The sequence below is a fragment of the Sapajus apella genome, unplaced genomic scaffold, assembly GCF_009761245.1.
Source record: "Sapajus apella isolate SASKATOON/1434 unplaced genomic scaffold, GSC_monkey_1.0 scaffold2, whole genome shotgun sequence".
NCBI lineage: Eukaryota > Metazoa > Chordata > Mammalia > Primates > Cebidae > Sapajus > Sapajus apella.
In genome coordinates, this window is record NW_022436942.1 from 74,311,002 (window position 1) to 74,337,338 (window position 26,337).

At 37.2% G+C, this 26,337-nt stretch overlaps 1 protein-coding gene and 1 long non-coding RNA gene across 4 annotated transcripts in view; both read right to left on the reverse strand.

Moving 5' to 3' along the window:
- Positions 1-26,337, reverse strand: part of MED13L (mediator complex subunit 13L) — a 309,612-nt gene that overhangs the window by 202,376 nt on the left and 80,899 nt on the right. The window lies entirely within an intron of this gene.
- Positions 10,516-16,345, reverse strand: LOC116556591. Its single transcript, XR_004271080.1, has 2 exons — positions 14,664-16,345; positions 10,516-14,344 (listed from the first exon to the last, which is right to left on the reverse strand). It is a non-coding gene; the product is annotated as an uncharacterized LOC116556591 (long non-coding RNA).

A 26,337-nucleotide genomic window follows, 5' to 3' on the forward strand; every position in this document is an offset into this window, starting at 1 on the left:
TTTTTAAGATTAAAGACTCAAATCCTTATCAAGGACTGAAAGCCCTTTTGTGACTAGACTATGCCTAGTCTATCCCTGTCTACCCTCAGTGGGCCTCATCTGATCCCATGCTCTCAGGTATTCCCTCCACTGGAACTACACTGTCTTTCATTCCTGGAATATAGTATGCCTCCTGACACCAATGATTGCTGTCCTTTCAGCCATAAAATATTGTTCCTCCTCTCTTCCTCTACTTCAAGTATATTCTACTTCCAGATCTCAGTTCAAATGCCACTTTCTCAGATAAACCACTTTTCAGGTCAAGTGCAATGGTTAGTGCCTGTAATCCCAACACCTTGGGAGGCCCAGGCAGGAGGATGACTTGAGCCCAGGAGGTGGAGACCAGCCCAGGCAACACAGCAAAACCCCACTGTGATGGCTAATACTGAGTGTCAACTTGATTGGATTGAGGAATACAAAATATCAATCCTGCATGTGTCCAAGATTAACATTTAAGTCAGTGGGCTGGGGAAGGCAGATCCACCCTTAATCTGGTGGGCACAATCTAATCAACTTCCAGCAAACATAAAGCAGGCAGAAAGACATGAAAAGGAGAGACGGGTCTACCCTCACAGCCTACACCTTTCTCCAGTGCTGATGCTTCCTGCCCTTGAACATCTGACTCCAAGTTCTTCAGTTTTGGGACTCAAAGACTGACTCTCTATGCGCCTCAGCTTTCAGACAGCCTATTGTGGGACCTTGTGATTGTGTAAGTTAACACTTAATAAACTCCCCTTTATATATAAATAATAGGATATGTAACCTACTATTTCTGTTCCTCTAAGAGAATCCTGACTAATATACCCATCTATTAAAAATACAAAAATTAGCCAGGCATAGCCCATGTAGTCCCAGCTACTCGAAAGGCTAAGGCATGAGAATCAGAGCCTGGGAGGCAGTAAGCCAAGATCGCAATGTTGCATTCCAGCCTGGGCAACAGAGTGAGACTCTGTCTCAAATAAATAAATAAATAAATAAACAACTTTCCTGGCCTCTCATTCAATCAAATCCCCATATTATCTATACAGCACCATACTGCTCATAACTGTACTTGTCTTCGTTGCAGTTTTATTTATTAGTGCCTCCCCCCACCTCCGCAACCCTGCCAATAACCTAAATCCAAAGACTGCACAGACCAAGTTTGTTTTTACTCCCCAGTGCTTACTACAGGGGCTGGCACAAAAAGAGCACTTAATAAATATTTGTCAAATGCATGAGTAAAGTGAGGGATTTAAAAAATTAAAAGGTATTATTCAATGGAAAAACTCAGTATCACATTTTTCAGTCATAGTCCTACCATTCTTTATTTTATTGAGATTAAAAATTTGTGAAAAGAACTCTTTAGGGATCAAATTTTTCATCCTTTGACTTCAAGCATGAAGATAAAATTCACCATACATGACCCCATGAATTTATATCACAAAATTGGGTGTTCAAAACCTAAATCTTTAAAAGCCAGACTGTACTTTAAAGAGACAAAAGATTGGTTTGTTAAGATAAAGAGATAGAAAAATGGATTAAAAAGAAATCTCAGCCAGAAAAGAAACTCTTTCAAAGAGCATAAATGTTTTATAGAGAAGAATATATTTTATTGTTACAATAAAAAGATACTAGAGTATGGAATTGTTGGCAAGATTAATATTATGTTTACAACTGAAAAGGATCTCTCAAATACAAGCAGTTTAAACAACTGTTTGATCAAAAAATATGAGGGCACAAAAGATCTGATGCCAGCCTATTAAGTGTACAATGCTTTATTTTTAAAAATGTAACAATGGACAGGCCAGTAGATGCTGCATAACATTCATTTTTCCTCTTTATAGGGTTATGTTGACTTACAGATTTGGAGGCTTAATGTTTCCCCACAATATTTATATTTTTAAAATATCTTGTTCTTTCAGTAAGGGCCATCGCTTATAAGTATTTATGGAGATCATTTTGAGGTGTCAAAAAAATCAATTCATCATAATCTGTGTACCATACTCCATTAGAACACAAGTGCTATGGAGAGACCTAACTATACTTCTCAAATGGTAGCCATTTAAGCTTAGCTACCCTGAGAAAGACTGTTACTGCCATGTAGACAGTCCAATGCAGTCTTTCTTCGCCTAGATTTTTATTTTCTTGACTTTTTCATTATTGCTTAATTGCTAACATTTCCTTTTGACATGTATTGATCATGCTAATAGCTATAACACTGCCTTTTGTGCCTAGAATTGATGGACTATATTTAATACAAATCTATATGAATCGACAAACAAGTTTATTTAATGATGTTTATTCAAAGGAATGACATTTTGTAGATAGCACTTTTCACCACATTTGAAATATTCAAGATAAAATGCTAGCTTTAAAAAGACACACATAAAAATCATTTTAACACTTTATAGTGATTTGCCACATGCAGTTTTCCTAAACACGTTATTTTCATAGATCAGCTAAGCCATGTGCCAATCCTAACATCATCGCCTACTGAACCAATCTAATCCAAAGTATAAAACAAAGACTCATGTAACTGTACCTTTCAAGGTTCAAAAAGAAGAAATTTTTATTTATAAATAAACACTGTATGTTACAAAGACTTAACTAATGAGAACAAACAAATAAGAGTATTAAATAGAAGTAACATGCCTTTTATTTAACTCCACGAATAGTGTCTTGTGCTTAATAAACATTTTTCTGACCCAAAAAAAGTTACAAACCTTGGTGATGAGAAGCTATTAACTGGTGAACATAAAAGACTCTAGATGATAGAGAGACAGATATTACAGACATTTCCTACTGCAAAGCAGAGACACATTCACAGGCCTTCTTACAACCTGAGTAAAGGCTTCCAGAGACATAGCTGATTCCTCTGATCCTATGTTCACCAAGCAACTTTTTGACTTCTAGCTTAAGTTTCTCTGGTACCAAGACAGCATAAAAAAGAAGTATTAGAAAGTAATGAGTATTCTAATCAATGAAAAAATATAACCACATCACTGTCAATTACCAAGCATTGTGGATACAGATCAGCTTCTTTCTGTGTATGATAACTGGTTCAGGTCCCCAGAGCTGAATCAAACCAGGGCAAACTATGAAGTTAGAGATTCTAGCCTAAAGAAGTGTTCTCAAACTCTTTGGTTTAGGATCCCTTTATAACTCTTCAAAATTATAGAAGACTCCAAAAAGGTTTTGTTCACATGGGTTTACTTACCAATATTTGTTATAATGGAGATTAAAACTAATAAAACTAATAAATTTAATATCTACTTATTAATTCATTTAAACACAGTAATAAGCCCATTACACAGCAACATAAATAACATTTTCAGGAAAGCAAAGCACCAGGTCTACTGCAGAAGTGTGAAGGAGGCCACAAATTCTGTTTCAAGACAGCTCTGAGCCCACGCAGTAGACACTATGAGCAAAGCTCACCCTCTCAAGTCAAAAAAAATTACAGACAGGAAGTTACTGAGACTAAACGATGGCAGACATGCCCAAAGAATACTGTAAGGATTTGGTCCATTTAGGAATTTTGTGATGCATGCGTGGAGATGGCAACTAGTAGACAACACAACAGTATCGGAATGGTGGTAACACAGGCAAACAGTATCATCATGTTAGAAGCCTAAGAATGAGAATAAATAGTGGCTGCTCAGCAGAAAAATCCATGTTCCCTCTCCAAGTGATCTGTTTTACCATGAGGCAAAATTCAGGTCATGTAAATTTTCATATTATTTTTTTTTGTTAAATAAACTTCTGTAATCATCAAATAAACCATTTTTGGAAATATAACTAAATATAATATATAAATTTAGTGAGAAGAGGTACACTGATTTTCATTTTCACAAATCTCTTTTATATCTGCCTTAGCAGAAGACAATCATATTGTCGTATCTACTTCTGTATCCAATATATTACAATATATTGTTTTGGTTGAAGTATACAAAGAAAATCTGGCATCACACAAGTATATAGTTGGAGAAGGGAGGTGCACATTAATAACCTTTTCAGTAAACTGCAGATATCCTTCTCTAACACTATACCAAAACTAAATAAATGGTCTTTGCTAAAATGTTAGTTGAAGTACAGAACCTAAGGCTCCTATCAAGCCAGATGTGTTGGCCCATATGCTTGTAATTCCAGTGCTTTGGGAAGCCAAGACAGGAGAGTCACTTAAGGCTAGAAGTTCAAGACTAGCCTGGGCAACATAAGATGACTCCACCTCTACAAAAATCTTTTTAAAAAAAAATTAGCAGGGCATGTGGCACACATCTGTGCTCCCAGCTACTTGGGAGGCTAAGGTAGAAGAACTGCTTCAGCCCAGGAGTCCGAAGCTTCAGTGAGCTATGATCGCGCACTGCACTCCTGCCTGGGTAGCACAGTGAGACCACACCTCATAAATAAAGAAACAAAAAATCATATCAATGAACTTTTCATATTCTGTTACATTAAAACCCAACAGTGTATCATACACTTTGATTATCAAGCATCAGTCATTTGGAAAATACTGGTTCACTGAGTTATACACAGCTTCTATATGTTGACACATTTTACCAAACACTATCAAAAAATCACAATTATTAATACCACCAATAATCTCAGCAGAAAAATCTTTAAGTATTGAGAAGGTATCAGCCCACAGTGGCCAATACAAGTTTTCCAAAACTCTCATTTTTATATGAAATCACAAATTTTATATAAGCAACAAATACTGTCAGTTTTCCTTGACAAACCTCCTGTTCATTTTGGAGAAAATACCTACCAAATCCCTAAATCTGATTAATCATAGTTTATTAGTCATTCTCTCACGTACAAATAAATGATGCTCTACGTTGAAAAGTAGCTGGTCAACCCAAACCTCAAATAATCTCGTGAAAGTGTTCCCTTGATACAAGGGAAGTACTTCATGTATACGTACCATTTTCTCTCACAGAATATTTAACAGACATGTATTAAGGGTCAAATATTTTCTTTTTTATTTATTCTTTTTTTGAGAAAGTCTCAGTCTTGTCACCCAGGCTAGGGTACAGTGGTGCAATCTCAACTCACTGCAACCTCCGCCTCCCAGGTTCAAGCAATTCTTGTGTCTCAGCCTCCTGAGCAGCTGGAGTTACACGTGCCCGCCACCATCCCTGGCTAATTTTGTATTTTTATTATAGATGGAGTTTCACCATGTTAGCCAGGAAGGTCTTCTCGAACTCCTGACCTCAACTGATCCACCCACCTCTGCCTCCCAGAGTGCTAGGATTATAGGCATGAGCCACCACACCTGGCCAATTTTTACTCTTTCATCAAAGACATTCTTAAGGAACATCTAAGGTTTTGTTTCCTGAAGAATATAACTACCAGTATTGTTTGGTATTACTGCCTTGGTTCGTGCTATAAGGCACCACCAGCAGTTTTATCCCAAATTACTTTTGCTTCATCAGTACAAATGTCAACCAAGTAAGAAAAGGCAAATAATATCTTCATATTATATGAAAAGTTTTTTTGACTTGTGGGATCTCATGAAAGAATCTAAAAGACCCACCCCGCAACCCCATCCCCTTGGTGGTTGCAGACCATACTTTGAAAACTGCTGGCCTAATGTTTGTCAAGGGGGTGTATCAAGCAAACAGAAATCAGCTCACTGGAAAGCCATGCCTGGAGCAGCCACATGGCTTTTTGATCACAGAGATTTCTTTCAGCTGCAAAGACAGGGGCTCCCTACCTGGGGAGACAATGGATTTAAGGAGACAGTTAATAATCTTTAAACAGAGTTAAATAATTTGCCTATAACTTACATCTTCTTCTTATGGAATAACACAAAATAAGTTTCTGCCTACAGTGGAAACTATTTTATAGGTCTCCAAAAATCCAACACTTTCTTTGCTCTCTAGGTTAATTTCTGATTTGTTCCTCATTTACAGAACCCTCTGATTTAGCCGCATCCCAACCACCTCCCTCTTATAATGGCTCCAGTTTTTTAAGTCCTCCTTAAAACAAAGCTTTCTAAAATGAGCACACCACTCCAGATATCTCTGATGAAGATAAAGAGAACTGAAACTATTAATTATCCTGATCTGGGCACAATCCTTCTATAAGACAGACTCGGTATCATGTTAGCTTTTTTAGTCACATACAAAATGTCCAGCTCTTTTCCGCTCACAGTACTGACAAGCCCTATTTCTCCCTTCAATATCTGCCGATCTAATTTTTTAAAACATCAATGCAGGGCTTCACATCTATTCCTTTTAAATTTTGCCCAGCTTCTGACATACATAGACTAATGATAATCTTTTGGAAACTTGGGTCTACCATAAATACTCGATGTCCCTCTCAGCTTTATTTTTTTAAAATCAACTTTATGAAGGTTTCATAAGTGTGACTTCTTTCTCATTGTCTAAGACTGCTGTTGTTATTGGTTCTAATCAGCAAGTGTTGAATAAGACAAAACCACAGGTAGAACCCAGTGACCCAGAACTGCAGTTCATCATTTTGGTTCAAACAACTCAAATAAGTTAAAATTCTACATAACTGCTTATTTTTAGTTAATGGCTTAAAAAAGAACCCAAGAGTTCTTTTGTAAAACGAAAGAATCACATTTCCAGATTTAAAAAATTCAACCAGATAAGAACACTAGCTTATGATTCACCCCCCAACCAGCTACACTGAGAAAGGCCATATCAAACTGTCATTGCATTATTCCAGGTAGCCTGCAATGTCACTGCCACAGAGGTTTTTTTGGCCATACATCCCAGACTATCTGAAAGGACTACCTCTTCCAAGTTGCACTCTCTAGAAATGAGAAACTTCCTGTTTTCTGTAAATGGTTACAGAAAATACAAGTACATTTTATGTAATTTAAGTCTCTTTCTATTCCACATTACTTACTTCAGCAGGAATGCTAAAAGTATCTACCTCCAGGCAACACAACATAGTGGAAAGCTTTGAAGGCAAAAAGTCCTGGAGTCCTAGCTTCACCACTTAAAAATGAGTGACCTTACGCTTTCACTTTGCATGTGCATGATTCTGAATCTGTCATTTGTTGGAATCTCAGCATACTCAGAAAATTGCATATATCAGAGCATTACTGTGAAGAATAACCGAGACTATGTATACGAAAATAGCCTCATAACCTGTCTGATACAACTAAAGTCTTCAATACACAGTAGTTCCCATGCTTCCTGCCACAGTGTCTTGCAAGGAGTACAAACTCCGACATTGTAGCATTATGCTCCCTTCCAAATCATTTAAGACAAAAAACAAGTACTATTCTGTGTTCTACAACAGACAAAAACTGTCACTCACAGTCCGGGAGCTAAGAAGTATCACAGAAGATAATACATACTATGAAATAGCTGAGATCAGAAAATATACCTTGCTCATTTTTGGATACAAGCGCATGGCACACCACAAGAACTCAGGAAGAAAAAAAAAGAAGTCTGCCAAATTGGTGATTCTATATTATCAACCTAAAAAAACTATCACTCATGGAAAAAAAGACATAAAGTATAGGTTCAAGAATAAAATATTTTCAATAAAAAACTCTCACGTTTTAAAAATGACATTGAGACTTTAAAATAAAAACTTCAATGGCTAAATATAACTTGACCAGGTATGGCACTGTGGGTTTTCTTCAAATGAAACTATCGCATGTATCAATAAAACCACTACAGAGACAAACTCAAGAAATTATGTCCCAGTGATCCAGAGACAAAAGGACATAGACATGACTTATTGTATTTTAATATATTTTAATAAGGCATAGGGCTGTCTTATTTTAAGATGGTAGAATACAAATCAATAAAACAAGCACTTTAAATATAGTATAATAAAAATGTGTTATAATGAAAAATAATTGTACATTTTCGCTTTATAGTTCTATTACACTTGTTTTCTTCTTTCCTTAAAACAGTGGTAAAAGCATTTCAATCTAAGATGTTTAACATACTATAATTCCTTTCCTCAACTGTCTTATAGAGCAGGCATTTGCTGGGTAACAAAACAGAGAAATATGAGATGCAGTAAAACTGACGAATATTTTCTAAAATTTTGTGCAACAAGTGACAAAATATCATCCATTGGACCAATTTTGTTTTCATTTGCACCTCACCAAAGTAATAAAATTCACTTTCACACTATACTATCACATAAGTTGCCTTAATTTACAAGGAATCAGGGGGACAAAGGACTACCTATATAGAAGGTTGGCTGGGTAAATATTCTCATGTTACACCATAAAGGGGAAACAGAAGAATGAAAAAGGCAGTATAACCCAGTGCAAACATGTATATTAAATGTGAGCTTTGGGAGGCCAAGGCAAGAGGACTGCTTGAGGCCAGGAATTTGAGACCAGCTTGGGCAACATAACAAGACCCCCTCAATCTCCACAAAAAATTAAAAATTAGCCCAGGGTGGTGGCACTGTAGTCCCAGCTACTTGGAAGGCTGAGGCAGGAGTATTGCTTGAATCCAGGAGTCAAAGGCTGCAATGAGTTATGATCTTGCCACGGCACTCCAGCCTGAGTTACAAAGCAAGACCTTGTGTGTCTATTTGCATTTTAATCAAAGAAAATAAAAGTAAAAACTCAAAACCTTAACCCCAAATTTTCAGGCAAAAGTTAACGTAAAGATGAAGGTTTCTTAGTGACTAAGCAGAGAAGGTACCAGTCACAACGGTTCAAATTAGAAGCCATCACATAATATGAGATGTAAGGCCTCTTTTAGATAGGTAAGATGAACAAATTAAAAGAAATTCACTTTAATTGACCAATGGTAAATGATAATTCTAAGATGTAAAACCTCCTGTAAGAGTAATAGGTAGAGAGACATTGGTTCATTTAAATGATTAAAACTATCCTTATCATGTTAAAGCTAGAGCTACGTCTAAAGAGAACTAGATACAATATTTACAAACTCATTTTTTTGTTGTTGTTTTTTGTTTTTTGAGACGGAGTTTCGCTCTTGTTGCCCAGGCTGGAGTGCAATGACACAATCTCAGCTCACCACAACCTCCACCTGTCGGATTCAAGCCATTCTCCTGCCTTAACCTTCTGAGTAGGTGGGATTACAGGCATGGGCCACCATGCTCGGCTAATTTTGTATTTTTAGAAGACACAGGGTTTCTCCATGTTGGTCAGCCTGATCTCGAACTCCTGACCTCAAGTGATCAGCCCACCTCGGGTCTCCCAAAGTGCTGAGATTACAGGCATGAGCCACAGTGCCCGCCCCCTCCCCCACCATTTTTTTTAAACTGGGAAAAACAAAAACGGTTTGGCTAAAGGAACCTAAGGTCAAAGCATATGTAACTATTCAATTTTGCTAATAGATAGGTCCCACCATGACTAAGTTTCTCCAATCCAGATTTTGGTTAAAATATTGACGCCTATGGGATAACTCTATGGGATAGTTACTAGCTACTAATACCTATCTGAACAGATTACAAATTTAGCTTCTAGAGTTTTCTAAGTGAATGTCAGTCTATCACATAAGATAAAATCCAAGTGTAAACACTTGTACGTATGAAAACACAGCCAAGCACAATGGTTCACGCCTGTTATCCCAACATTTTGGCAGGCCACCACAGTGATCACTTAAGCCCAGGAGTTGGAGACCAACGTGGGCAACATAGCACAGTGGGACCTCATCTCTTCAGAAAACTAAAAATTAGGCAGGAGCAGTGATGCAAGCCTGCAGTCTTAGAAGGCTGAGGCAGGAGGATCATTTGAGCCCAGGAGTTCAAGATTGCAGTAAGCCATGATCACGCCACTGCACTCCAGCCTGAGCAACAGAGGGAGATCTTATCTCCAAAAAAAAAAAAAAAAAGAAAATACATAAATATATTCGCATAGAAAAAAAAGAAAGAAAATACATAAATATATTCACATAGAAAGATGTCAGCTATGGCCTCTGCCAGAAAATAATAAAAAGAGTATTAAGACTCCATAGACTTTATATACTTGATTCCCAAGACCACCAGAACCTTCCCACCAAGTGTTAACATTTATCTCACGTAAGATTTGAGTTATGATTAAATTCCATTTGAAATAACTTCAATATACAACAACAAACATTTCCTGAGTCCCCACTATGTGAAGTTTTTTATAAAGGTATAATCACTCCACAGGAGAAACGCACCCACAGTGGCTCACATCTGTAACCTCAGAATTTTCGGAGGCCAAGGCAAAAGGATCACTTAAGCTCAAGACCAGCCTGGGCAAAATAGTAACAACTTATCTCTACTAAAAATAAAAAAATAAAAAAATTAGTCAGGCATGGTGGCGCAAACCTGTAGTCCCAGCTACTTGGGAGGCTGAGGCTGGAGGAGCACTTAAGCCCGGGAAACAGAGACTGCAGTGAGCTGTGACCATGCCACTGCACGCTAGCCTGGGTGACAGAGGCAAGACTCTGTCTCCAAAAAACAAATACTCTAGGAAGGCATTTCAAAGTCAAACAGGGGTGTCAGATAATGGGGACATTCAAGTAGGATCAGCAAATAACCTTTTTTTTAAAGGTTACAAGAGAAGAGCAGAAAGAAAAAAAGAGAAGGGGGGAGAACCAAAGAGACAAGGGCAAAGTCTTATATACAATCCTACGTGGATGGATATGGCCATTCTCCATGGGAAAATGCCTCATTAGATAATTAGTAGTTGTTTGCCCAAATACAGCTGCTATATTCTGAGCCTGTGAACATGTCTATTAAAAGGAGTGTAAGTAAGTACCTGAAAGGATGGTAAAAGATTCCAATGACATATAAATAACACCAGTAAGATGCTGGTCATATCTCATACATGTGAATTTCCTTTATTTATCTCTACAATCCAAATGACTTACTTTGTGGCTTTCTGCATTTCAAATTGTTACAATTAATTTATTTCACTTTAATGGCTGTGGTTGGACGGCACTGTCTTGGTACTGCTGGCATCCAATGGCAGCAGCCAGAGATGCTGCTAAACATCCTACAATGCACAGGGCAGACAGCTACACAAACAACATCCAGCCTAACTATCAATTCAGGCTAAGCATTCCTAATACAAAAATCTGAAATCCAAAGTGCTCCAAAACCTAAAACTTTTTCAATGCCAACATGATGTCACAAGCAAAAAAGTCTATACTTGACCTCTTGTGACAGGCTGCAGTAAAAATGCGGTCAAAACTGTTTCATGCATACAATTATTTAAAATGTTGCATAAAATTTACTTCAGGTTGTATGAGTAAGGTATACGTGAAACATAAATTTCATGTTTAGACTTGAGTTCCATCCCCAAGATATCTCTCATTATGTATATGCAAATATTCCAAAACCTGAAAAAATCCAAAGTCCCAAACACTTCTAGTCCCAAGCGTTTCAAGTAAGGGACACTTAACTTACGGTCCCAACATGAAGAAAGTCTGGCAGAGATAAGTATTTACGCTGTTATCTACAGTAAGTTCCTCCAGATCTACACCAGGTCCCTCCCCCTCTCAACTACTAAAGGACACAGGTACCGCAATTCTAACTGCTCACTACTCCATCTACTTGTCTACAAAAAAATGCAGAATCTTGATTAAGTGGTTTCAACAGATTTTTATTTAAAGTGATATACATTCTAAGATATCTAAAGGGCTAATCACAGTTTTAACAGTTCTTCATTACTATATAATTACACTGTTTATATGTGAAATAAATTTCTGAGGAACCTGAAAATGAGTTATTTCTTAAACAGAAAACAAGTCACCTCAAAATTTAACCTGTACATACCATTTACAAATCATCTTTAAAAAAAAAGAAAAAAGTTGTCAATCCAAAGTTTAAAAAGAAACTATTACCATTCGGGCATTTAATCTTCTATTCAACAACACACAGGACACTGCTAAACCTAAACTTTCTTTGCATATCAGCCAACTGGAATCTGGTAGTGGCAAGTTACACAACAGGAATACACAACACTCTTTACTATCATCTCAATCATTTCTTTAAAGTGAAAAATGGGAGAAACCTTAAGGTTATATTTTTTCAGATTATGATACGATTTTGTTTAAAACTGGAGCATTACAAGAATCTCACAACAAAATTTTCTTTTGATTGCTTGCTTCAACATAATCCAACTTCCAATGTTGAGACCTAAAACTATACCGCAAACTGCTGTTTCCATAGTGAGGTCTGTTATACTCCACAGGTCCAACCACCTTTAACTATTCTCCACCTGCCTCGCGCCTTCTCCCTCTTTAAATTCTATTGCCGGTTATTATAATCACTTCTGCGCACATGCCCCCACCTCTCTTGTCCCTCCTCTCATTTAAATCCAGCTCACGCATCTATGCCTGAACCTGTGCTGCTGAATATGGTTAGAAAAAACCCAAACCCATTCAGGTCTTACTTTAATTAATAACCACAACTCAAGTGGGTTCTTGCCATTGTGCAGAAATCAAAACACACTTCCCTAAGCCCTTCACTCAGCCACTCTCCTCCATGCCTAACCATTTTCTTAGGCATTCTCCACGAACCTCTGGTACTTCTTTCCCTATCTTTGCTCTCAACTCATGACTTTCCTTCCTTTTTCAATGACAGAAACCAATGAAAGAGAAATTCCACATTCCGCATCTACCACCTATCAGCCTCTGCACTCCATGCTCCGGCTTTTCTCATATACTAGAGAAGATGCATCTTTGCTGTTTTGCCAATCCCCTACTTCTGTACTTTTTCCCATTTCCCACTTAAGAACATTGTTCTAGCAATTCTACTCTCTCTCTCTCTCTCTCCCTGACATGTCAATTTCTCACTTTCTACTATATCAATCCCAACACAAAACAAGTGAAAAATTAGAAAAGGTGACAAGCTTGGAGACCCAAAAAACACAATCTGGAAACTAATGGACTCTAACATATATCACATGTTTATTCTCCCCACCCCAAACTCCTAGCCGCAATTCAAGGACACCCCCACCCAACATCTTCCCTCCCACCTCCCCAACCTGAAGTTCCTGTAGGGCACTTTCAGAGCACTTTGATCACCCTAACATGCTGCTCTTCATGTACTACACAAAGGTATGCAGTTTATCTCCCCTCTTGATATTTTAAGCTACTTGAGGTTAAAGACTGTTTTAGCAACCACATAGCAGACAGGCAATGAATGTTAATCAAAGGAAAGAATGAATGTATTTTTGTATGTATTTCTTAGAGTTTACAAATTTGAAAAAGAAAATTACCAAAAACTGTTTAGAGAAAAGTTAATTTAAATGTACCAAAGCCAAATTTTACGAGGAGCAGATAGAAATTTGAAAACAACAGGATTCCAGACCTGACAGCAGTTTATAACAACTCCTCACCTGGGTCTAAAGTATTGGGAAATAAATTCACAGTGGTTAAAGGTACTCTGCAGATTATATCTGAGGCAAAACTTGAGTTTTACAAAAATCATGCTGTGGCCAAATAAATAATACAGTTTTCAACTGAAACATCACCTATGAGCAACTTCTTCAGTTTAGTGATACTCAAATATCAGACTTATCAGTTATACTTTAAAGGCAAATTTATAATATCAATCTGTAAAACTGAGTAAAGGTATGAAAATAGTATTACAAAACATATCAAAGTAAAATGACTAGTATTACCAAGAATGACATCTGATTTTAAAATACCAAATTTCAAATTTCTGAATATCTCCTTATAAAATCCTAAGCTGACAATTCTTAGCATCTATAAACAAACATGTATTTTGTACTGAGACCTTTAAACCAACTTTGCATCACAAGCAAAACCCTCTTTGAAGTGAAACATCATTTTTTGAAGACAAATATTTCTATAAGCTCACAATAGGTTTATTTTTAAAATTTTACAGAACTCAATAAAATTAGGTAGCACTGCATTTTTAGAGGCAAGGGAGAAAAAAATCAGATTATTTCCCTAAGTGAGTCATAAATTCTTGTGTAGAAAAAATGGTGTGTGTGGATGTGTGGGTGTGGGGATGTGTGTGTGTGTGTGTGTGTGTAAAATGAGATAAAGAAATACGTATGTATATATTTAGTGGCTTCCTTGACAAATAAATGACTGTCTTTGAGATAACTGGGTTACAATGAAATTCTGAGGTTTGTAACATTACACTTACTGGAAGCCGGCAAATCTCAAAACACAGTTTACAAACCACCATGCCAACTCCCCTAAGCCTCATTTAAGAAGGATTACCACCTACAATCTAACCTTACTGTGCCACTGTTTTAGTGGTGAATCCAACAAACTGATTAAACAAAAATGGGGTTTCAACGAATATACTATTCATTAGCTACAGAGAACACACTGAAGAAGGTTACTTAAGAAATGTAGAGCCCCTCCAGTAAATTTGCCACAATCTTTTGTTAAACCTTAAACTTTGGCCGGGCGCGGTGGCTCAAGCCTGTAATCCCAGCACTTTGGGAGGCCGAGGCAGGTGGATCACGAGGTCAAGAGATCGAGACCATCCTGGTCAACATGGTGAAACCCCGTCTCTACTAAAAATACAAAAAACATTAGCTGGGCATGGTGGCGCATGCCTGTAATCCCAGCTACTCAGGAGGTTGAGGCAGGAGAATTGCCTGAACCCAGGAGGCGGAGGTTGCAGTGAGCCGAGATCGCGCCATTGCACTCCAGCCTGGGTAGCAAGAGTGAAACTCCGTCCTCAAAAAAAAAAAAAAAAAAAAAAACCTTAAACTTTTAGGATAATTACAATCAGTCTGCAGTAAATTCAGTGAATCATATTTTATTGCAATATTAAATAAAGAAAGCAGAAGTAAACTAGCATTTACAGAACATATATAGTATGCAAAATAAAGTTTTTTAAAGTACATAAATGGAGACTCTACTTTCAGGAAATGTGGGGTTTGTGCAACAATGAAGAGAGGGATGTGTTTAGCTAAGTGGCAACTAGCCAATGTCTCACTTTGAATCAAAACTGTCACTGAAATGAGGCTTTCCAGGAAACAATAAGAATAAAAAAACTTAAGACTTCAAAGAAACATAGCTTAAGAAAAACTTCTGTGACAAATCCTCAAAATGCCAGCAAAGTAACAATAAATCATTTATCCAGCCTAGAATGTGAACCGTTTCTGGAGATGTCAATTATACCAGACCTCTATCCAAGTTGCAGGTTTGAACTACTTTTCTGATGTCAAATATTCGCCCCACTAAATAAATAAAATAAAATCAGTAAAAGCCATTATTTTGGTTTAAATCACATATCTAAAAACCATTATTTATCACTTGAACTGGCATTCTCAGTTTTACAAGAGAACTACAAGTCATTCCTATTAAACTTTCAATATAGTGTATCGCTTATTTGACAATCATTACCAAATATTTATGACCTATAATAGTTGGAAATGTATTGTGCATGGTGGTGGAATATTTCACAATGATCCAGTGGAATATTCACAAGGATCTTCTGGATTTCAAAAGATTACATTTAGAAACATATTCACATGTCTCTTGTGTTAATGTATCACAGAAGTTCTAAGAAAATCCAGTGTAACTAAAATATTTGTTTCATATAGCAGCAGACAGCAAACCACATAAATTATATCCAAAATGTACACCATGAAATTTTAACAGACAAACATCTTTATTCTTGAAGTGCCTAATTTGATAAAAATTCATAACTGGTAAAAATCAGGATTTAATCAAGGTATGAAAGACTATAAAATCTTTACTCACCTGCAGAGTGGTCAGTAGACAGCAATATTATTGGATAACCAAAAGAAACCAACAAAGGAAACACATTTCTTCTTTGTAAAAATACATACTAATTAGAGGATGAATAATAATAGTCTTGATCACTACAACACAAGTTCATTTTTTTTAAAAGAGTCCTGCTCTGTCACCCAGATTAGAGAGAGGAAACAAATTCATTCTTGAAGTATAATTTCCAACGCAAAATTATTCAAGACTGTAAAAGATCTTTGTAAGACTATAATTGCTATTACGTAATACCTTATGAAAATCAACAGGACTGCTGACCATGACATTAATAACAACATGCAGAATCCAAAATTCCTTAGCATATTACTCAAAGCCCTCAGTAATCTGGTCTCATTTTACCTTACTGATCTATATTTCCTGTTTATTCCTGGTCAGGCACACTTATTACAAAAATATGGTTTTTTTTTGTTTTTTTTTTTTTTTGAGACAGTCTCACTCTGTTGCCCAGGCTGGAGTGCAGTGGTGCAATCTTGGCTCACTGCAACCTCCATCTCCCGGGTTCAAGTGATTCTCCTGACTCAGCCTCTTGAGTAGCGAGGATTATAAGCAGGTATAATCACCACGCCCAGCTGTTTTTTTTTAATCTTTAGTAGAGACAGAGTTTCTCCACGTTGGTCAGGCTGATCTCGAACTCCTGACCTCATGATCCATTTGCGTTAGTCTTCAAAAGTGCTGGGACTATAGGTGTGAGCCACCATGCCCAGCCCATCATATGCTTTTCTTTCTCCATGCTTTTATTCATTCTATTCCCTTCTCCTGAAACAAATACTCTACCTCTTCATTTCAGCATTTCATCATACACTTCTTTCAAACCCCCTCATTTTAAATATCAACTCCTCCTTAAAGCCTTCTCATTTTCCTGAAGCAGCAATAATTGCTGAATTACCATAGCATATCTATAATTATTTCATAAAACATTTTATACATAACATTTTATTTAGTTGTGTATCTTTATGTTTTCTCTCCCCTACTTGACTAAATACCCTGCAAACCAATCACACTTGCTGAATGAAAATAATCAACTGATTGAGCCTAAAGAGATTAGACATCAGATTTACAGAAAGAAGCAAAGTCTTCCTACACACACCGCTGGGGGAGGGTGGGTGACAAAACACCTCGAGTTCCATACCTGCTTTTTTATTCCTGTTTAAGGGCTTTATTACATAGCAAACTGGGTTTTTTTTTCAGGAATAATTTATTTATATTCTTAAAATATCATATTTAATTGTCACAGAAATCCTGAGGCAGGCACGTGATACTAAGTCCACCATACAGCCAAGGAAATGAAATTCCAACAGGTGAAGTAAACCATACAACGTCATGACAGTGAGCAAAGTAGAAAAGCTGGTACTAAAGTCCAAGCTTTGTGATACTTGGTTTACTGTTTTTGTTTCACTATACCACCCTGTCTCTGGACAATCAAAAGAGCAAAAGGTCAAAACCTAAAATACAAAACAGAGTAGAAACAGGCACGCTAAAGAGCACAGAACCAATAATAATCTTTATAATCTCCTCTAGTTCTAAAAGTCCATATTTAAGGTACCGCTGTTGTTCTTCTCAACAGCAACGTAGAAAACGTGTTCCCAAGTCCACACTTTTCCATTTAAAATTCTTTCTGTAATAAAACCCATCTTTTCTACTTCTCTCCCAAACAAACCTTCAGCTCCAAACAGCTGCTTCCTGCTATGCCGCACACAGCATGTTTATTAATACCCAATGCTTTGTGCTCAGGGAGCTATCGCTTTCCTACCCACACTTGCCCCGTTTTTTGTTTTCACCGAACTGCCTTAATAACTGCAGCTCACAGATCCAGCCTAATACCCATAAAGTCAAATTCTGCGTTTTATTAGCGATAATGTGGTCTTCTTTCTCTATGGAAGTCAATACAAAATAGTGGTTAAGACCAGGGACTATGGAGCCAGAGGCCCTCCTCTCCTACTTACATGTTCGTTGGTTTGAAAGATTACTTGACTTCTCCATGCTTCAGTTTCCTGTCAATCAGCAGGAAATCACAGTAGAGTCTCTACCTCATAGTAATGATAAAATGAGTTCATACATAAAAAGTACTTTGAACAAAGCCTGACATGTAAATAGTGCTCCTGTATCAGTGTCTATCATTGTCATTTCTTCCAGTATCATGGTTTAATAGATCACCTCAGAACTATAAACTATCCCACACTGATGGACACATTGTTTTATATAGAAGTTATATTTTAGTCATATGCTTTTAAGTCTTTCCCCACAAAAGTTCAATTTATCAGGTTTTCTCTAGCATACTTCTTTTATAATGCACAAGAGTATATCCTAAAATTATATGTCTATAATATAGAAGATACAACTACGCTAATCATAGGGGATGTATAGATGTGGCTATCTGCTCCATTAAATCTGGAGTCTGCACTGATCCAATCGTTCCATTTAATCAAACACCACGCAAACTATTAAGAGCTCCCTCTGACTTTAACAGCCAATTTCCCAGAGAAAGAGCAACTCACCACTAAAAGATCTTAATAATACACAGGGCCTGGAGAGCACTGCCTTTTTTCTTTTTCTAAGTTAAAAAAAAAAAAAAAAAAAAAGCCTTTTCTTGTCAACAGAAATCAATGAAAAGCCTCTTGAACACAGCAAGAAGGTAGGGCTGATTTTAGCCACAATGTTAAGTCCCTGCAGAATTTCAGAGTGCCAACAATAGTGTCACTTTTCTCATTCATTGGATTCATTCGTGTTTCTTTCAGGACTACAATAATCTGTGCAACATTATTGGTTCCTCACCAGTATTACATTTTACATAACATAATTCACAAATTATAAAAAATCACTGTAAGGTCACAGCTGCTATTAATCCTGAAGAGAAATCATAAACATAAAGGAATAATTTAATTATGTCTAACAAGATCAATTTTACATTTCTAAAACCATGTTTGAATAGTTTAAGTATTCACGTAAAAAAGTAAAGGGGAAGAAATCTACACCAAAATTAAAGGATACACTGTTCAAAGATCTTCAATTTTCAACAATCTACAGAGGATGGAAACACTCACAAAAATAGATATTGATCTCAGTTCAAATTTTATATACCCAGCAATATATACAAATGCCAAGTAAAATAGCAAATTAGTCCCTAGCTAGTTAAGCGGAAAAGTAATTCACTTATACATTAATTTTCAATTAAGTTTTAGTTGGTGTGAGATAATCCCAGATTCACATGCAACTGTCAGAAATAATACCAAAAGATTCAGTGTACCCTTAATCCAGTTTTCTCAATCTTAACTCTTCCAAAACCAGAGTACAAAATCACAACCAGCATGCTGACACTGATACGGTAAAGATACAGACCATTCCCATTACCACAAAGATGCCTCATGTTCCCCTTTTATAGCTTCACCAACTTTCCTCCCACTTCCATCCCTCCTAAACCCTGACAACTACTAATTTTGCTATATCTTTGTCATTTCAAGAATGTTACATAAATGGAATCATACACTACATAATCTTTGGGATGTAATTTTTCACGGAGCATCATTTTCTGGAGATTTATCCAGGTTACTGTGTATCAAGAGTTTGTTCCTTTTGTTACCCAGTAGTATTACACTGTATGGATACACAGTTTGTTTAACCTTTCACCTGCTGAAGCAGATCTGGGCTGTTTCCAGCTTGGGCTTTTTACAAATAAAGCTGCTATAAACATTAATGTGTAGGTTTCTGCAAAAACATACATTTTCACTTCTCTGGGATAAACATCCAGGAGTACAACTGCTAGATGCAATGGTAGTTGGCGTGTTTTGTTTTTGAAGAAACCACCAAATTGCTTGTATGGACCCTCCAACAACATCCTCTCCAGCACTGGGTGTTGTCGCTAATTTTTCATTTTAGTCATTCTGTCAGGTGTGTAAAGATAGTTCACTGTAGTTTTAAATGGCATTTTGGTAAACACTAATGATGCTAGACATCCGTTTTCATACTTACATGCCATGTGTACATATATCTTCATGTCTTTTGCTCATTTTCTAATTGGACTATTCAGGTTTATTTTTTTAATACTGAGCTTTGAGAAATCTCTCTATATTCAAGATGCTGACACTCTGTCAGATATGTGGTCTGCAAGTACTTTCTCCCACTCTGTAACCTATCTTTTCATATTCTCACAGGGGTTTCTTGCAGAAAAACAACTTTAAATTTTGATCAAGTCCAACTTATCTTTTTACAGATTGTACTTTTGGTATTAGTTCCAAGAACTCTTGAGATCCCAAAGATTTTTTTTTTTTTTTTTTTTTTTGCCAAAAGTTTTATAGTTTACTTACTCCATTCAATCGGTGATTTGTTTTGAATTAATTTTTGTATAAAGTGTGAGACAGGTCAGAAGTCACTGTTTTGACTATGGATGTACAACTACTCCAATAGCAATGGTTGAAATGCTGTACGTAGTTTTTAGCATTAAACGTATCCTTTGTCACATTTAAACCTAAGGGGTTTTTTGAGCAATTATAAATGGTACTATATTTTTAATTTTGGTGTACATATGGTCATTGCTAGTATATAGAAATTCAATTGATTTTTGTGTGTTTATTTTGCTGTACCCTGTGACCTTGCTGAACTCACTCATTAGCTCTAGTTGGTTTTTTTGGGGGGTGGTAGGGGAGGAGTTAAAATAGATTCCTTGGGATTTTCCACGTTATCTGGAAACTGGGACAGTTTTCTTTCCTTCTGATCTGTATGCCTTTTATTTCTTTTTCAGACCTTACTGCACTGGCCAGAACTTTGGTATTATATTGAATAAAAATGGCAAGAGTGGACATTCTTGCACTGTTTCTGATCTTTGGGAGAAAATTGTTCAGTTTTTCGCCATTAAGAGTAATCTTAGCAGCTGGGTGCAGTGGGGCTCACGCCTGTAATCCCAACACTTTGGGAGGCCCAGGCAGGTGGATCAAGCAGTCAGGAGTTCGAGACCAGCCTGACAAAAATAGTGAAACCCTGTCTCTACCAAAAATACAAAAATTAGCCAGGAGTGGTGGCATACCCCTGTAATCCCAGCTACGCAGGAGGCTGAGTCAGGAGAATCGCTTGAACCTGGGAGGTGGAGGTTGCAGTGAGCCAAGATCACATCACTGCACTCCAGCCTGGGCGACAGAGCAAGACTCTGTCACCAAAAAAAAAAAAAAGTGAAAACAATACAATTTGACCTTGTCAATGAAAGTATGAGACTTTCCTATCCTGGGATGTTTCTGTTGCTTACCTTGAAAATCATTCCTTGGGACTGGGCACAGTGGCTCACACCTGTAATCCCAGCACCTTGGGAGGCCAAGGCAGGTGAATCATCTGAGGTCAGGAGTTTCAGGCCAGCCTGGCCAATATGCTCAAACCCTGACTCTACTAAAAATACAAAAATTAGCTGGGTGTGGTGGGGGTGCACCTCTAGTCCCAGCTACTCGGGAGGCTGAGGAAAGAGAATCGCTTAAACCCTAGAGCAGAGGTTGCAGTGAGCTGAGATCACGGCACTGTACTCCATCCTGGGTGACAGAGGGAGATTCTGTCTCAAAAAAAAAAAAAAAAAAAAAAAAAGAATAATCTTAGCTATAGGATTTCTGTAGCTGCTCTTTGTCAGGTTTTATAGATACAACTTTATCAAGTTTTTCCACTACTATTTTTCTGAGAGTTTTTAAAATCATCAATGGATTATTATAATGCTTGAACTTGACTTTGTCACGACTTGCAAAGGAAAATAAAGAAGTATTGCTTTGAAACAGTTTTCAATTAGGTTCATTTTTGTTAAGTATGGAGCTTGTGAATATGGAAAAATTGCTCACTATATCAAATCTGAATTAAAACACATTCTTCCTTATTATACAACATATGCCTTACATCAACAGCTTCAAGTCTTATTTTTTTCAGGAAGCAATCCAAAACCCTATCATTTAGGCAACTTGTCAAACAATCTCAAACTTTCTGTTAAATCAATTAATCAAAACTAAGTATTCCTTTGATGTCATGCTTTTTAAAGGTTTACTTGTTTTAATTACAGCATAAATTGTGTTGTACAAGTACTTTTTTATAACATGTGAAAACAGGCTGGGTGCAGTGGCTGAAGCCTGTAATCCCAGCACTTTGGGAGGCCGAGGCAGGTGGATCACGAGGTCAGGAGTTCAAGACCAGCCTGACGAAAATGGTGAAACCCTGTATCTACCAAAAATACAAAAATTAGCCAGGAGTGGTGGCACACCCCTGTAATCCCGGCTACACAGGAGGCTGAGTCAGGAGAAGCGCTTGAACCTGGGAGGCGGAGGTTGCAGTGAGCCAAGATCACGCCACTGCACTCCAGCCTGGGCAACAGAGCAACACTCTGTCACAAAAAAAAAAAAAAAAAAAAAATGAGAAAACAATACAATTTGACCTTGTCAATGGAACCATGAGACTTTCCTATCCTGGGATGTTTCTGTTGCTTACCTTGAAAATCATTCCTTGGGACTGGGCACAGTGGCTCACACCTGTAATCCCAGCACCTTGGGAGGCGAAGGTGGGTGGCTCATCTGAGGTCAGGAATTCCAGACCAGCCTGAGCAATATAATGAAACCTCATCCCGACTAAAAATACAAAAATTAACTGGGTGTGGTAGCATGCACCTACAGTCCCAGCTACTCAGAAGGCTGAGATATGTGATAAAAGTACTATGTTGTCCATGCTTTGACTCAGAAACAAAAAAACCTGAACTTCAAATTCAAGCACAAATAACAGCTGAGAATAGGTCTATATCTTAACTTACTATTTTAGTAACTTCAAATGTGAATTGTCTAATTATTTTTCAGTATTTTCAAAAAAATATTCTCAAGTAGTTCACCTAAACGCATTGTCAAATCTAGTCAAGATGAAGCATTAGCGTAAAGTAGAAATCTCTCAAAAAAAATCCTAATATTAATACCTTCCTTTTTGTTTTAAAAAGGTACGAATTTCTAATATTTCTAATTACTAATAATCAAAGTACCCAAAATTAAAGAAAAATGCACAATGAAATGAAAACCACGTATCTGCTTCTCAAGAGAAAGGAAATCATCATGGGAATACTGAGTGACAATCAAGAATGCCCTCCAGTCCAAAGGAGGAATGCAACTCACAAGTAAGCTGATCACTGGACATCAGTCTCAGAAGAAATACCTTTATGAATCAACTCAATGAGAAGCTAGTCAAAGCTTAAAGCTGATCCGAGTATTAGCAAAAAGACATTAACATAGTTCAATTTCATTATTAAAAAGCTCCAATTACCTTTCTAGCCTTCCAACAATTTACAAAACTTCAAATAACCAGAACGTAAATAAGATTACGCAAAGAGAATCTTTCCTATCTCCATTTTTAAAAGAGGTAGACGTAAATGACAAAAGAAGGGAAAGGGAGGGAGGAAGGGTATAAAAAAAGAAACTATGTCTATACCCACACCCCCCTACTTATTTTTAAGTACAAGGTAGTTCCCAATCATAGTAAAAATCATTCAGGACTACTTCATCTACAAACCCTCAATCCATCTGATCAAATTCACCTTAGCCACATTCAAAATCATCACAAAAATACTAAGCCCACAATGCTAAATAAACTTTGGCTGAGCTTCATAAAGGGAAACATTTATATGTACTAGAGAATATGAAGATTCACAAGACTATTTAAAAAATCAAAAGTGTGTTAAAGTATGACTGAAATATAATAAGCTAGAAATTGACTTGAACTTCCAATCAAGATGGCATCATAAATTGCTTTGAAAACCCACCCTGTTTCAAATACAAAGCAACGATAGATAAAATACAGGAGGAGAAATCTTAAAGACATGCCTAACTAAAAAAGAACAGCATCACCATGAAACAGAAATACATAATAGAGAGGGGGCAAAAGGTATAGGCCTGCTGGGCTCTGGTTTCAGAAGGATACCAAAGGAGGCCTAGGTTTCAGATCCTATAGAAACAGGAATAAAAGTGCCCCACGTAAGATAAGGGACTGAGGCTAAAACTGGGCTGAAAATAAACTGGTACAAACAGCTGCCGGGGGCAAGTAAGCTGTGTGGGCTTGCAGGAAGTACGTCTCCTCAGAAGCTCAGTGCCTAGGAAAGTGAGAATGCTAGGGTTTCGGCCACACTATCCCACTGCCTAGCAAACTATAACAAAACTGCAGGTATCTGCCACCAGAGGGAGCCAAGTGCCCTGTGCTGCCAATCTAAGACTTTGGTGGGGGCAAAGGCAAGAGGGAAAGCCAGTTTAGAATATCTGCAAAATCACTAGAAGGGACTGTGGTGAGGGGGGCACTTCCCAGTCAAAGCTGTACGTAAAGAAAACAAATAAAAACATAGCAACTGAAATACAAAATCCCTTCAAACAGAACAGAAACAAAAAAGTCTGAAAAATACCTGAAAATAGTATGCTTAAAATTCTTTTCTCTTTTTTTTTTTTGAGATGGAGTCTGGCGCTATCATCCAGGCTAACGTGGCACAGTCACAGCTCACCACAACCTTCACCTCGCAGGTTTAAGCGGTTCTCCTGCCTCAGCCTTCCAAGCAGCTGGGATTTCAGGTGTGCGCCACCACACCAGCTAATTTTTGTATTTTTAGTAGAGATAGGATTTTGAAATGTCAGCCAGGCTGATCTTGAACTCCTAACCTCACGTGATCCATCTGCCTTAGCCTCCTAAAGTGCTGGGATTATAGGCATGAGCCACCACTTCGAGCGTAAAATTTCTTTTATAAAGGGGGAAAAAATCATAAAACAAGTAGAAGTGAAACAAGGCTGGTGGAAAAGAAAAAGAACTAAAAAGCTAAAAAATGAATATTTTAACTTAAAGTCCATTTTAAATAATTTTAAAATGAGCGATGGAAATGAAAAACTGAATAAGAGATAAAGTTTAAACTGTAAACATTGAAAAGGAGTTAATAAACTAGAGAATAATAAAGAATTTAACCAGAAAGTTGCAGAGGCAAATTAAGTTTTAAAAATATATATTATGGAGGCCAGAAAATGAGGTTCCAAGATACACTGGACAGCAGTTTCAGAACAAGCAAAGAGGCAATGGGAAGAGAAAAGAAAAAATTACACCGAATCATCTATTATCCAGATCAACAATGTAACAAAGAAAATTATAAGCTAATAGACAATCTTTCAAGTAGCAAGAAAAAAAAAATAGTAGCTTAATTCATCTAACCTAATTTTTAAATTATACTTTTTAATGTTGACCTCACTTTAGAGGGCCAAATTGTGTATAAAATACATGCTACCCAAGAACACCACAGAGGTCCTGTGAGTGTTTTCACAGAGGAAAACTGAAATAGAGGGCCAATAAATAAGGAACAATTAACAAAAAAAAGTCTGACTGGCCCAGTCTTCTGGTGGCAACTTAATAGTCCTCTAAATTCAGTTTCTAACACCCAGGGAAATGAGGCATGAGATAAGAGTGCCTTCTTTGCAAAACTGTGGCAATAAAACTTGTGACTGGGGTAGAGGAGTACTAGAATAGATTACAGAATTGAGTAACAGGATTTCCAGTAAAGAATACAACTTCTTGTTAACTAAAACCAAACATATAAACAAAAAGCAAAGCTAGTGCCATCAACACAATTTATTCAGTCAAAAGTATCTCTTAACCTTTCTTTCCAAATTTGAAATAAATAGTAAAGTACTAATGCTGATAATTTGGGCTGCATTTACCTTATAAAATTTTAACCCTCTTTTTGGAGGTCCAGCTGTGTCTATATACTTAAGAATCTGATGGTTGTATCTGAACTAGTTAAGACACACAACTGGTTAAAGTTCTGTGTATTTTAGAGGCACTATCAGATTAATAAACATGCATTAATTTTACTATTATGCAGACATGTCTTCAAAATTTGAAGGCATTTATATCTAGTTATCTACTTAGTAACTTCTTTTAATAGGAATACATATCAATGGGAATCTTTTAAAGCTACATAGTAGTTTGAACAGTGACCGTATTAAGCCTGAAACACAAGCTATAAGACAGAACATCAGTTCAGTGTGTTTCTCTCAAGATAAAGCATACTCTTTGCTGGTGATAAACAGCACATTCACTTTAATTTAGTCTAAACCTCCGCCCACATAATCCTTAAAATTATATTGAGCTCTGGTTGATGAAAATACAGCAGCAGTCCTGCAGGCTAACTGCAAAAATGCAACTGTGTACTCAGTGGAAGGGTTGGTCTCCTTAACTAGCACAGTTCCATCAGCATCTATCTGACAGCACAAAAAACACACCACACACTTTCTTTAGTTATCTGTAAATGTCAGTAGGCCTCTGGCCCACTGCCATAAGAAACTCTATCTCTGTTCTCTGCTTTATCTCTTTGTCCATTCTTCAGTCATTTAGCACAACCACTACTCTATTTTCATCAGTAAGATGTTCTTCTGGGACAAAAATGGGAGCTCCAACTGCTTCAAAAGCAATTCAGCCAGGGGCGGTGACTCACGCCTGTAATTCCAAAGCTTTGGGACGCCAAGGCAGGCAAATCACCTGAGGTCAGGAGTTCGAGACCAGCCTGACCAACATAGAGAAAGCCCATCTCTACTAAAAACACAAAATTAGCTGAGCATGGTGGCCCACGCTTGTAATCCCAGCTACTGGGAGGCTGAGGCAAGAGAATCAC